The sequence below is a fragment of the Myotis brandtii genome, unplaced genomic scaffold, assembly GCF_000412655.1.
Source record: "Myotis brandtii unplaced genomic scaffold, ASM41265v1 scaffold517, whole genome shotgun sequence".
NCBI classification, from domain to species: Eukaryota; Metazoa; Chordata; class Mammalia; order Chiroptera; family Vespertilionidae; genus Myotis; species Myotis brandtii.
The window spans coordinates 2,404,642-2,417,790 of NW_005369706.1; the positions used below are offsets into that span (position 1 = coordinate 2,404,642).

At 40.4% G+C, this 13,149-nt stretch overlaps 1 long non-coding RNA gene and 1 pseudogene across 1 annotated transcript in view; one reads left to right on the plus strand and one right to left on the minus strand.

Moving 5' to 3' along the window:
- Nucleotides 1-1,436: 1,436 nt before the first annotated feature.
- Nucleotides 1,437-1,835, plus strand: LOC102242391 (annotated as a pseudogene).
- Nucleotides 1,836-8,630: 6,795 nt separating this feature from the next.
- The window catches only part of LOC106728008, a 28,313-nt gene continuing 23,794 nt past the window's right edge, over nt 8,631-13,149 (minus strand). The window contains exons 3-4 of the long non-coding RNA XR_001364237.1: nt 9,715-9,784; nt 8,631-8,834 (exon numbers count right to left, since the gene is read on the minus strand). This is a non-coding gene — a long non-coding RNA (uncharacterized LOC106728008). The remainder of the gene's footprint in view (nt 8,835-9,714; nt 9,785-13,149) is intronic.

Consider the following 13,149-nt stretch of genomic DNA (forward strand, 5'->3'; position numbering starts at 1 on the left):
CCCTGGATCTCTTGTAATAGTTCTTAGTTTGTCTTTCTAGTCCTTAGTTCCACACTGGTAACATGAAACTGATAGCTGGCCCTACTGCTTGGAGTTTGTGAGGATTCAATGAGCTAATTCATAAAAAGCGCTCAGTGCCAAATCCAGCATAGTCACGGCTCAATAAATACGAACTATTACTATTATTATTGATTTTCTTTTTGGAATGTTGATAAAGGCTATTGTTAAAATCTGGGGATGTTTTCCTTGCAGGGGAAACAGGACAGTTCCTAGAGATTGTGGCTCCTCCTTCATTACGATTGGTGACTTAGTTCACTAATTTAGAACATATTCTGAATGTCTAACTATTTTCTGTATTTGCCAATATCTTTTTAACTACAGATTGACAGGTAAAAAAATAAAATTGATATTTGCTTGGAAGGATTAATGGTTTAAATCTTTGTTGTTGTTTTTTATCATAAAGTAATGCCTGTACAAGTTAAATTCTAACAATACAAATGGGTATAACATGAAAAGTAAAAGCCCATCTCTTCACCTACACCCTCACATATAATGTACTTATAGCTGATCATAATCATAGCTATAATTTCTCTCCCCTAGAAATTTGTATTTATATATAATGTACATGTATATAAATATATGTATAAAAGATGATCCTTGGACTTTTCATTTGTAATAATACTGTATTCTACCTGCTTTTTTCCACATAAAATAATTTAGTTTGGACATTTTTTCATATCAATACAGATACATGTATTGATTCTGAACAGCTGTGTAGTATTCCATTTTATAGAGCACTGTAGTTTATTTAGTTCTCTCCTGATAAGCATTTAAATTTCATTAGTTTTTTACTACTACAAATAACATAATCATGTTGTCCCTGTACAGTATACATTTGCCTCCTTGTGCAAGTGTTTCTGTGGGAAAAATTCCTAGAAGGGGAAATTGCTGAGCTAGAGAGAATGTTATTTTTAAATTTTAATCGTTACTGCCAAACTGCTTTCCAAAGAGCTCGCAACAATTTACAGTCCATTAACAATATATGAGACTTCATGTTTCCCATACCCTTGAATATGAGCAAAATTTTATTTTTGCAAACATAATAAGTACAATATTATCTTGTTTTAGTTTAGTCATAGTATTTGATTATTTAAGAAGTTAAAAGATCTTTTCATGTTTATTGTCTATTTCCTTGTTTTGCTACCAACTGCTTAACTTTTGCCTATTTTCTCATTGAATTGTTCATGTTTTTTCTTGCTGATTTTTAGATCTCTTTGAATATTAAAGAAATAAACCCCTTTCCTATTATATCAGTTGCAAACATTTTTTTTCTCCTTTGGTTTATCTCTTGATTTTGAATATAATATTCTCAATCTTGCAGAAGCTTGAATTTTTACAAAAATAAATTTGTCCTCTCTTGGGTCCTTGTTTCCCAGATGACCAAGAAAAGAAGGAATAACAGTTGTTATTCCAAAAAAGGCTGAGGCCATGTGCACCCTATTTGTTGTACCCACTGTGCCCGGTGCATGCCCAAGGACACGGCCATTAAGAAGTTTGTCATTCAAAACACAGTAGAGGCCACAGCTGTTAGGGACATCTCCGAAGCGAGTGTCTTTGACGCCAATGTGCTTCCTGAGCTGTATGTGAAGCTGCATTACTGTGTGAGCTGCGCCATTCACAGCAAGGTAGTCGGGAATCGTTCTCATGAAGCCTGGAAGGACCGAACACCCCCACCCCGATTTAGACCTGCAGGTGCTGCCCCACGACCTCCATCAAAGCCCATGGAAGGAGCGAAGTCCTTAAGGAGAGACGAAAAGTTCTCTGGGAGAAAATAAATTAAAATTGTACTTTTAAAAAATAATAATAAATGTGTCAGTTTTGTCTTATATGTCCCTTGATCTTCCCCAGTTCAAAATTTTTAAAAATAACCAATGATTTTTCATGTTTTACATTTAAGTTATTGATCCACCTAGAAATTATTTGGACACAGGAAGTGAAGTATTTTAGCAATTTTTCCCCCACTGGTTTTTGTCACAACAACGTTTCTGAATTATTCATATTCTCCCATTGACTTAAAATACCATCCTATTTATATTCAAAATGTACTTGGGTTTATTTCTGGGATATCCATTCTCTGTTAATATCTTTGTTATTTACTGTACTTTCTCTGTGATGTCTTTCTGTATTTCCTAGAATTTCTCTGCCTATTAACTCTTTGAAAATATTGGGTAAAATTAGTTCTTCCTCATTATTCTATTTATAGTTGTACTGGCTATTCTTATTTCTACACGAACTTTATATCATTTTGGCAAATTCTCCAAGGAAATCCTACTGGTATTTTGATTGGCATTACAGTTACTTCCGGGAAAGTATGCTATATTGTTTCATTTACTCCTATCTTCTTTTATGTTTCTGTATTAATCAGGACAGGATGAACTATGCTGCAAGAAAGATTAAATCTCTAAGTCTCAGTGGATTAATGCAACAAAATTTTGTTTCTCACTCAAATTGCAACGCAGGTCGGGCACTGTCCAGGAGAGGGTCCTCCCTGCAGTCGCCCCGCTGTTCAGGCTAGTTTGATCTACAGCTTTGCTCTCTCAGTAGGAGGCCTCCGTGGACTGTGGCAGAGACATTTCCTGCTCAACAATTATCCACGTGCTCCCTGGAATTGGCAGCCCTCTTGGAGGTAGGTGGAGCTGTAAGACTAATTTCCTGCCAATGGGCAACTGAAGTGATGTGTCTCACTTCCAGATCAAAGCTCAGAAAAGGGAAGTGCATTTTCCCTGTGATCTCTTCCCTTGTCGGCTGAGTCCCTCCCTTGAGATGACAGAGCCAAAGACTGATACTCATCTCACCTCATGGAAGGCAGTTGCCCTGGTGACTCACCTGGATCCTTTCAGACCTGGGTGCATATGAAATAACCTTTATTGTATTAAGGCCACTGAGACTCATGGTAAATTGCTACTGCAATATTAAAATAACCCTACCCTGACCAATACAAAAAAAGAAAAAGAAAAAAGAAAGACAGAAAGAAAGAAAGAAAGAAAGAAAGAAAGAAAGAAAGAAAGAAAGAAAGAAAGAAAGAAAGAAGGAAAGAAAGAAAGTAAAAAGGTAAAGTTACCAAAAGTGATATACTGCTGAAAAAACCCAAAGCCTTAAAATACTGGCTTATCGATGAAGCAGTAGCTAGGAGGAACCTGATATCAGAGGCTGGGAAGATTTGCTAAGGGTGTGGCTTGTGATCTCCTTGACGGCAGATCATTTACCCTCAGGGGGAAGATGTTAGAAAGCAGACCCTCGGTACTCTATGTGGTTGCTACTGGTTGTGTTAGGCCAAGTACTGAAAGAGACAGAGAGAGGTGGAGAGGTTTGGGAGCAAGAAAGCCTAGAAATAAAGCGCATGTAAGAAGTCCCTCGGAGAGAATACTGAGTGTGGTTACTTGCACATGGAAATGTCTGGAAGTAGATAACATTTCTGTAGTCAAAAAGCTACATTTTTTAGAGAGTTGTGCAACAGGACCAAAGAAACCACGAGCCTGGTCTAAAAAGCCTGAGGCCCCAACCTTAATTTTGGGCAGGCAGTGGGCCGAGAAAGCTGTGCAATCCTACGGAGAGCCAATACCTCCACCCCCACTTCAGCTGTAATGGAGGAAGGTAACAGAACAGGAGGAACTTCCCAGGGGTTGGCCCCAAGGAGCTCTGAGAACAGCCCCACATCCTGGGAATGGGCCCTGCAGCTGTGTTTGTACCCATGGCCCTGTCACCTGTCAGAGTTATTTGTACCCGAGTGGGGCAGTTGTCCTAAATTTACTCATCAGATTCAATTAGATATTTCTGATGGGCTGAGATGTTCCTGTTAATCTGAGATGTTTTCTTGTTCTTAGGTAATAAAAACTAAGCATGCCCAGTTGCTCAGTGGTTAGAGCGCCAGCCCTCGGACTGAAGGGTCCCATGTTCAATTCTGGTCAAGGGCATGCACCTCAGTTGCAGGCTCTATCCCTGGCCCCAGTTGGGGCACACGTGGGAGGCAAACAATCGATGTGTCTCTCTCACATCGATGTTTCTTGCTCCCTGTCTCTCCCGGTCCCTTACACTTTTTCTGAAAATCAATGGGGGAAAAATATCCTTGGATGAGGATTAACAAAGAAACAAAAGCAAAACACTAAGCATATGGCAACAGCCTTCTGCTGGGGTCCATCCCCAACAGGTCCAGGGGTCCCCAAAGGCCTGTCTCTCCCGGTCCCTTCCACTTTTTCTGAGAATCAATGGGGGAAAAATATCCTCGGATGAGGATTAACAAAGAAACAACAAAACACTAAGCATATGGCAGCAGCCTTCTCTCACCCATCAAGTGTGCTGAGGGTTCTGCAGAGAAAGCTGATCTTTAGAGAAAAGGAAAAGAATGCTTCCTGTGCAGAAGCAGAGATAAGACACCATGTGTACAGGGGGAGGGAGGAAAGAAAGAGAGAAATATGATTCTCTTTCGGTCCCTGAGAGCTTTCTAGTCTCAGGAATGGGCCCTGGCTACCTCTGGTTGAAGTCCCCTTGAGGCCCAGCTACGTTCCTGTGGGTTCCAGGAGACACCCCTGTATTAGTCTAGTTCATCTCCTTTTCTTGTTTAAGTTTGACCGAGTTGGTTTCTATTTCTTAAAATCACAAGAACCTTAACTGAGGAAGTTCCCATAACTTATCACTGCAAAATATCTCCAGGAAGAGACCTCCCCGTCCTTCCTGCTGCATAGGTTGTGGTCACAGCCAGATTTCTCAGCCTGGCCTGTTTTCAACGTCGTTATGAGGGAAGCCAGAAAATTGGCTCAGGCTCCCATCCCCACATACACTGGCCAATTTTAAGGATGGCCTCTTTAGTAATGACTTTGAGGAAAGCAACAATCATATTAAAATAAACATAATGATTCCAACTTCCTTGGAGGAAACTCTGCTCTTTATGTCCACATCAATTTGCTCTCCTGCTCTGGCAAGGTTCTTCCCTACCATGTCCTTTCTTCTCGTGCTTCCACATCCCTCTGCCTTCCGCACTCTCAGCTGATGAACTTATTTTCTAATCCACTGAGAAAAATCAAATAACCAGAAGACAACTTTTTAAAAAATATATTTTTTATTGATTTCAGAGAGAAAGGGAGAGGGAGGGAGAGAGAGAGACAGATACACCAATGGTGAGAGAGAATCATTGATTGGCTGCCTAATGCATGCCCCACACTGGGGATGGAGCCTGCAACCCAGGCATGTGCCCTGTCCAGGAATTGAACTGTGACCTCCCAGTTCCTAGGTCCACACTCAACCACTGAGCGACACTGGCTGGGCAAGATAACTTTCTGATCCTTCCCTGCAGCGCCAAATGTGCCAAACAACCAGCAGCTGCACCCGCTTCCTCTGCCCCTTTCAGGGCCTCTCAGTGTTGTCCCACAGAGCTCTCTGAGGTGATAGGAATTCCTGAATCTGTGTCTGTTCAATGCAGCATCCACTAGCCACACATGGCTACTGAGTACCTGGAAGACGGCTAGTGCAACTAAGGAACTGCATTTTACATTTTCTTTAATTTTAATTAATTTACATTTAAATAGCCACGTGTGGCTAGTGGCTGCCATGTAGGACAGCGTAGGTATAGAGAACTCTCTTGAGGAGTTTTGCTATAAAGTGAACAAAGAAATGGGGTGGAGAGTCACAGAGGGATAGGAGTCAAATCATCATTTTTTAAAAAGATGAATAAATGATATTTTAGCATGGCTGATGGAAATGATCCAGTAGGGACAGAAAAAAAAAAAGGCAGGAAAAAGAAGAGTCTATTAAAGAAACAAAGTTGGTCCTAGATAGCAGCAGGTCATTGTATATATGACAGCCACTGGCCATGTGTGGCTATTTAAATGCACACTAATTAGAACAATGAAAATTTAAATTTGATTCTCAGTCACATTAGTCACATTTCAGGTAGCTTTATATTGAATGTAATTTCCATCATCAAAGAAAGTTCTATTAGACAGTATTGCTCTACACTTTCTGTCTTCATTTCATAGTTATCATGAAAATATTTTAAGTTTTTAAAACAAAACTTATATATGTGCAAAGTTTAGGGAGCCAAAATCTCTACAATTGATGTTTCATTCCTTTTCCCATTTTCTACTCTCTATTTCTTTTAGCTTAAAAAAAAATATTTGTGTCTGTAATTCTAAATAATTTTCTGGAACTACTTCTTGATTGCTCTCCAAGTTTTGCGCATTTTTATGATTTCTTTACAGACTATGTGGATTTAAGGCTCCCATACTCCTTCCTTATCACACTCACACACGTACCCTTCCTGTCCTCTGTCTCTCAATGGAGTAAAATATTGTGATGGTTAGCTCAGTGTTCAGTGTTTTCATTATTATGAAATGCCATCTGTTAGATTAAACAAAAAGGTCATTAGGTCAAGGTGGCTCTAATGCCATGATGGCTTATATTAGCAAACCAAAATCTAAACCTATCAATGCCTCAAGGTTATGAAATAAAAAAGTTAAGAAAAACCCAATGTCACCCCAATAAATTGAATAAATAAATAAATCTATAATAATAAAAGCATAATATGCTACTTAGACTGTATGTCCTTCCGAACTACCTTCTGGACGAAGCCGGGGCTGCGAGGAAAGCTCGGGTGCCAGAGGGAAGCCGGTGCCAGCAGCTGGGGGAAGGAAGGCCTACTCTTGCACAAATTTTATGCATTGGGCCTCTAGTAAATGAATAAAATGAAATAAAATACTAGTAGAACAGGAAAAAAGAAAAGGCTAAGAACCAATCACAAACAACCAACTAGACTCTAACTACAGCCAGTCAATAATTTCCTTACTTTGCTTCTGCCTTTTCTCTATAAAAGCCTCTCCCCAACTCCTGCTGGTGGAGTGCTCCTAACCACTTCTCAGTTCAAATTGATTTTTGCTCAAATAGACTCTTAAAATGTTTAATATGCTTCAGTTTATCTTTTAGCACACTATTCACAACTGAGCCATGTGATAAGTTACTGTTTCATTAACTTCTAGTTTCCAATGTCTTATTAAAAAGCCCAAAGCTATTCTTACTCTCCATCCTTTGTATATAACCTATTTTTCCATCTCTTTGTGCCGATATGAAATTACTTAATGAGATGCCTTATCATGGATCTATTTTCATCCACTATGCTGGGCTCTCGGTGGGCCTTTGTAATCTAGAAATCATGTGGTTCAACTCTGGGAAATTTTCTTGAATTGTTCTTTTGATCATTGCTTCACTTTCTTTGTTTCTTTTGTTCCCTCTTTCTGGAACTCCTATGATTCAGATGTTAGACATGGACTGATCCTCTGATTTTCTCTCTCTCTTCTATTTCCTTCTCTTTAACTTTTTGCCCTACGTTCCTTCAGTCCTTATACTGAGCTATCATGTTTTTAATTTTTAAGAGCTCCTTTTATTTTATTAATGTTCTCCATTCTTTTTTTTTTTTTTGCAAAATCCTGTTTTTGTTTTGTAAATCCAATATCTTCTCTTATCAATGACAATTGGTTTTTAAAGTTTTTTTCTGAGCCTCCAAATAACTTTTGTTTGATGATTTTATATCTATCTTTCATGCTAGAAACGATCTTCAAATGGATTGCTCTTGCTGGGAAATTAGCCATAGCCTCCTATCTGTGTCTTGATTTCCCCACTTTCTTCAGCCAGTCTCTGCACAGCAGCCAAATGGATCCTCTTACAAACATGAGACAAATTAGGTCTACTCAAATCTCTCTGACAACTTGTAATCACACTGTAAATCCAATATCCTTACCATGGTGTACACGGCCGTCTTTGCTTTGCCCCCTGGCCACCTCATTTTCTACCTTTTCACCCTGGCTCACTGCACATCACCTACACTGCAACCTTGCAGTTCCATTAGTATGTTCCTTTTGGGGGGGTCTTTGCACTTGCTGTTCACTCTGCTTTGAATGCTCGTCTCATAGGTTTTCACAAGGCTCTCTCCTCAGGTCATTCAAATGTCACCTCCCAGAGACTGTCCCTGAACACCTTAGTGGACAGAGTAACTTTTGTCATTCTCTAGACCTTGACTCTGTTTTATTTATTTTCATGGCCCTTCATACTTGGCCTTATGCTATGTATCTATTTGTTTATTCTCTGTGACCTCCATGAAAATGTAAAGACTCAGACTTTTGGTTTTCACTCCACTGTTCCCAGCACCCAGGTCTTGCACATAGTTGACACTCAAAAATTATTTGTCAAATGATTAAAAAGTGAATGAGAGAGTTAATGGGTGAATATAGAAAACTGGAAGCTGAGCCCGTTTTTGCACTGGCATTGGTGGGAAAAGTGAGTTCTGTCCAGGCAAACACTGGGAAATGATGCCAATGCTGGCGTGAATCCATTCTCCCTGGGTCAGCAAATGCTCCTGGGCAATCAGAAGTGAGGTTCTTTCATCGGCTCCTTGGCTCCTTATAATAACCTCTTAGAAGAGCACAAAACAAGTGGTTTCTTTGTTTTTCAAAAATTAATCCTGTTATGATTAGGCGGTAACATGAAGAATCCTTTTTCATCATGGGTCATTGGTATCTTGCCAGAAAATCACTGTGTTGCCACGTCTGTGTTGGTACCACTCTGACTGAGATGAATGGGGTCAACTTCCCTGCTCTTCATTGGACAGAATAAGGTGTTATGACAACAGCTGTTCATCCCTCCCAGTAAACCAAAGATGGTATTCGGTGCTGAGGTCAAGACAAGAACCCAACAGTCCTGAAATGTAATTCTGCTCCATTGTTACAGTCTCCATAGTTGATAAAATCCCACAGATCCTGAAAGTGTACTTAAGTATCAAATCTTCTTAGCTGAAAAAATATATAGGTCTTTGTTTACTATGTAATTCTAGTGATCGCTTTGGGATACATCTAAAACCTGAGACAATATACATTTTCAAAGGTAACTTCTGTATCTTTTGCAAATGTAATTTTTTTATTACTTAAGTAATATATTTTTATTGTAGAAATCTTAGAAAAGATGGTTAAACAAACAGAAGAAAATGGAAAACATCTATAATTCTACTATACCATTAACATTATTTGTATAGACAGCAGATCCTTCTGAGAATAGGTTTGATGTCTGCACAACATTATTAAACAGATAAGCTTCACATTCGGGGGAAAAAAAGAGGAACAAATGTAACCTGAACAATAAAGATTTAATTAAAAAAAAAAAACATTATTTGTATAACTTCCAGATCCTTCTGAGAATAGGTTTGATGTCTGCACAACATTATTAAACAGATAAGCTTCACATTCTTATATTGTGAAGGTCCTTTTCAAAATATGAGTTATATGCAAAAATTTACACTGTTGGAGAGATACCTTTTATCAGCATATTTCTTAGCCATTAATGTCAAACCCACTATTCATGAAAGTTCTGCCATTGAAAATTGCTTTAACTGTTGTTTTTCTTTTAATGAAATAACAAAAACACAGCAAAACAAAAAAGAGTGTGTTCCAAGCTGCTGGTAAGTAGCATCTGTCTACATAAAATAATGGCCAAAACTGGAACCCCAAAGCAACACATGTAGCTGGTAGAATATCTGTGGTTAATAGTGCTTATGTAATCCAAATAAAATTAATGGGTTTTAGGACCAATTCCAGAGATATTTAAGGTCAAATAGAATGAAATGGAAACCAGTGTTCTCTGTATCTGAGAAGATTACTATTGCATATTGCTACTTACCCAGTCTCTCGATTTTTTCCATAATTTGAAGTCCATTTCTTCTCTTTAAAGTGGGGCATTGGAACTAAAACTGTGTACAAGATGAGGGAAAATTACAACAGCCTCATGATTGCAACCCCAAAGTAAACATTACCTTTGTTTAAAAGCAGAATGACAGCCAGAACCAATATTTTCTCCTTATTTATTTTTTAAACAACTAGTAAACCATTTTGAACTAATCTTTTCCCCCCTAAGGAAGTACTGAACCAAAGGGAAACATTCAGATATCACCAGGACTGAATCTAAACTCCTAGATTTTCAATTTCTGCCCTTAGCATCAGTGAGACTACACCTGGGCAGAGAGGAAGGGTTTCTGGGTCCTGCTCTGAGAGTAACTGCTGATCTGCGTGCACCTGGCTGATCACTGCACAGTCTCTGTATCTGCTGCTGCAAAGGCTTTGGGAAGAGGGGGTGGACCATACACACACAGGCTTTCTACCCTCATTGAGCTCATTGTCCAGGAAGAGGTGAACATTAAACAAACAAGTATTTAGTCCCAATTGTGATGAGTTATAAAGGAGAACAAATTATTTATTATTTAAGAAGTGAATAACTGGAGAACTAATCCAGTCTCCAGGCCTCAGGCTCCTGAGGAAGCCTTCTCTCTTGAGCACCAGATCTCTTTACCCAAGTTCCTATAGATGATCTGAGCTTCTGTGACCTAGAGACACTCAAATCTAACATGCCCAAACAGAACTCAGTAACCCCACCCCACCTCCTAAATTTGCTATTCCTCTTAAGTTCCTTTTGTAAATAACTGCACTATCCTCCCAGTTGCCCAGGCCAGAAAACTAAAAATCAGGCTTTATCCTCCCCCTCCCTTCCCCTCCACATCCAATCAAACACTAAATTCTGTTGTTTTGCTTCTTTGACTTAATCCCCATCTTGAGCAGCCACTGACACCATCTTATTGACTTATTTCTTTCCTAAATTATTGTTTCTGATGACTTGTCCTATTGCCAATCTTGTCTCCCACCAATTCATGCTGTGCCCTGCCACAGGGGAAATTTTCTGCCATGCAACATTAGTCACGCTTCTTACTCTCCAGTGGCACCTCTTTGTGGTAGGACATCAAGCTTCTAGGTATGGCCTATGAAGCCATTCAATGTTAAGCCCTTCTCTCAATCCTGTGAAAGGTATTTCTTGCCATTTCTCTTTGTTTTTTCTCCATCTTGCTCTGCCAGCACCATTCACACTAGAGCAAGGATGTGCAAGAAATATGTTGAATACATAGTTCTGAGTCACATTCTCAGAGAAGTAAATTTTTCTTGGTTACTCACGACTCTCATGTTTTTGGGTAAATGGGAGGGTCCTTAGCGCCAGTGTAGCTGATGATGACCTCACTCTGGCTGGGACTTTTCTGAAAGTTTGCCAGTTGGTGGAAGGTGCAGAGCTGTGCCTTCTGAAGGAGCCTATACAGATGTGTGAGAGGAACACCTGTTTTGTTCTAAAGTTCATTGTTTCCGGAGAATTGTTAAGACTTCCGTTTTTAGTCAGAGGATCTGCCTGCCATTGAGAACTTCCCCATATCACTGGGCTTGCCACTGAGATCGTTTCCATAGAGAGACATCATGGCTAGTTTTACATTGGTTTAAAAAGCTTTCAACTAGAGACAACCCTGAGGGAGGACAAACTGGCGGCGGAATAGACAGATGTGTCCCAAGCCTTGTCCCGGAACAGATAGAATGAGCAGCTGAAATGAATAACATCTACCCTGAATTGGTGAAGGACGCTCAGCTGGTGAGACAATTTGCAGCCAGGAAGGGCAGAGGACCCCTGGAGAAAGGTAAAATCAAGGATCTGGGGAGGAGAGATCTGCCAGACCTCTGAGCCCAGAGGGTCAAAGGGAACTGCACGGCACCAAGCTGCATCCCTTGGGACGGGCACAGCATCTGACTGTGGAAAAGAGGTCTGCAGGACTGCTGGTGGCAGGGGATTCTGGATCTGGGTCCACAGTCACGAAAGACTGAGCCCAGAAAAGGGTTAGAAAACCTATTTGAGGAAATAATGTCAGAAAATTTCCCTGATATGGGGAAATTTGGGGACTCTCACACAAGCACAGAGAGTCCCAAACAAGATGAACCCGAAAAGACCCACACCAAGACACATCATAATTACGATGGCAAATGTCCAGGACAAAGAGAGAATCTTAAAGGCTACAAGAGAGAGACAGAAAGTTACGTACGACTTAATCCCCATCTTGAGCAGCCACTGACACCATCTTATTGACTTATTTCTTTCCTAAATTATTGTTTCTGATGACTTGTCCTATTGCCAATCTTGTCTCCCACCAATTCATGCTGTGCCCTGCCACAGGGGAAATTTTCTGCCATGCAACTGCAGTCACACTTCTTACTCTCCAGTGGCGCCTCTCTGTGGTAGGACATCAAGCTTCTAGGTATGGCTTATGAAGCCATTCAATGCTAAGCCCTTCTCTCAATCCTGTGAAAGGTATTTCTTGCCATTTCACTTTGTTTTGTCTCCATCTTGCTCTGCCAGCACCATTCACACTAGAGCAAGGATGTGCAAGAAATATGTTGAATACATAGTTCTGAGTCACATTCTCAGAGAAGTATATTTTTCTTGGTTACTCACGACTCTCATGTTTTTGGGTAAATGGGAGGGTCCTTAGCGCCAGTGTAGCTGATGATGACCTCACTCTGGCTGGGACTTTTCTGAAAGTTTGCCAGTTGGTGGAAGGTGCAGAGCTGTGCCTTCTGAAGGAGCCTATACAGATGTGTGAGAGGAACACCTGTTTTGTTCTAAAGTTCATTGTTTCCGGAGAATTGTTAAGACTTCCGTTTTTAGTCAGAGGATCTGCCTGCCATTGAGAACTTCCCCATATCACTGGGCTTGCCACTGAGATCGTTTCCATAGAGAGACATCATGGCTAGTTTCACATTGGTTTAAAAAGCTTTAGGACAAAATGGCGGAATAGACAGATGTGTCCCAAGCCTTGTCCCGGAACAGATAGAATGAGCAGCTGAAATGAATAACATCTACCCCGACGAATTGAAGGATGCTCAGCTGGTGAGACAATTTGCAGCCAGGAAGGGCAGAGGACCCCTGGAGAAAGGTAAAATACAGGATCTGAGGAGGAGAGATCTGCCAGACCTCTGAGCCCAGAGGGTCAAAGGGAACTGCACGGCACCAAGCTGCATCCCTTGGGACGGGCACAGCATCTGACTGTGGAAAAGAGGTCTGCAGGACTGCTGGTGGCAGGGGATTCTGGATCTGGGTCCACAGTCACGAAAGACTGAGCCCAGAAAAGGGTTAGAAAACCTATTTGAGGAAATAATGTCAGAAAATTTCCCTGATATGGGGAAATTTGGGGACTCTCACACAAGCACAGAGAGTCCCAAACAAGATGAACCCGAAAAGACCCACACCAAGACA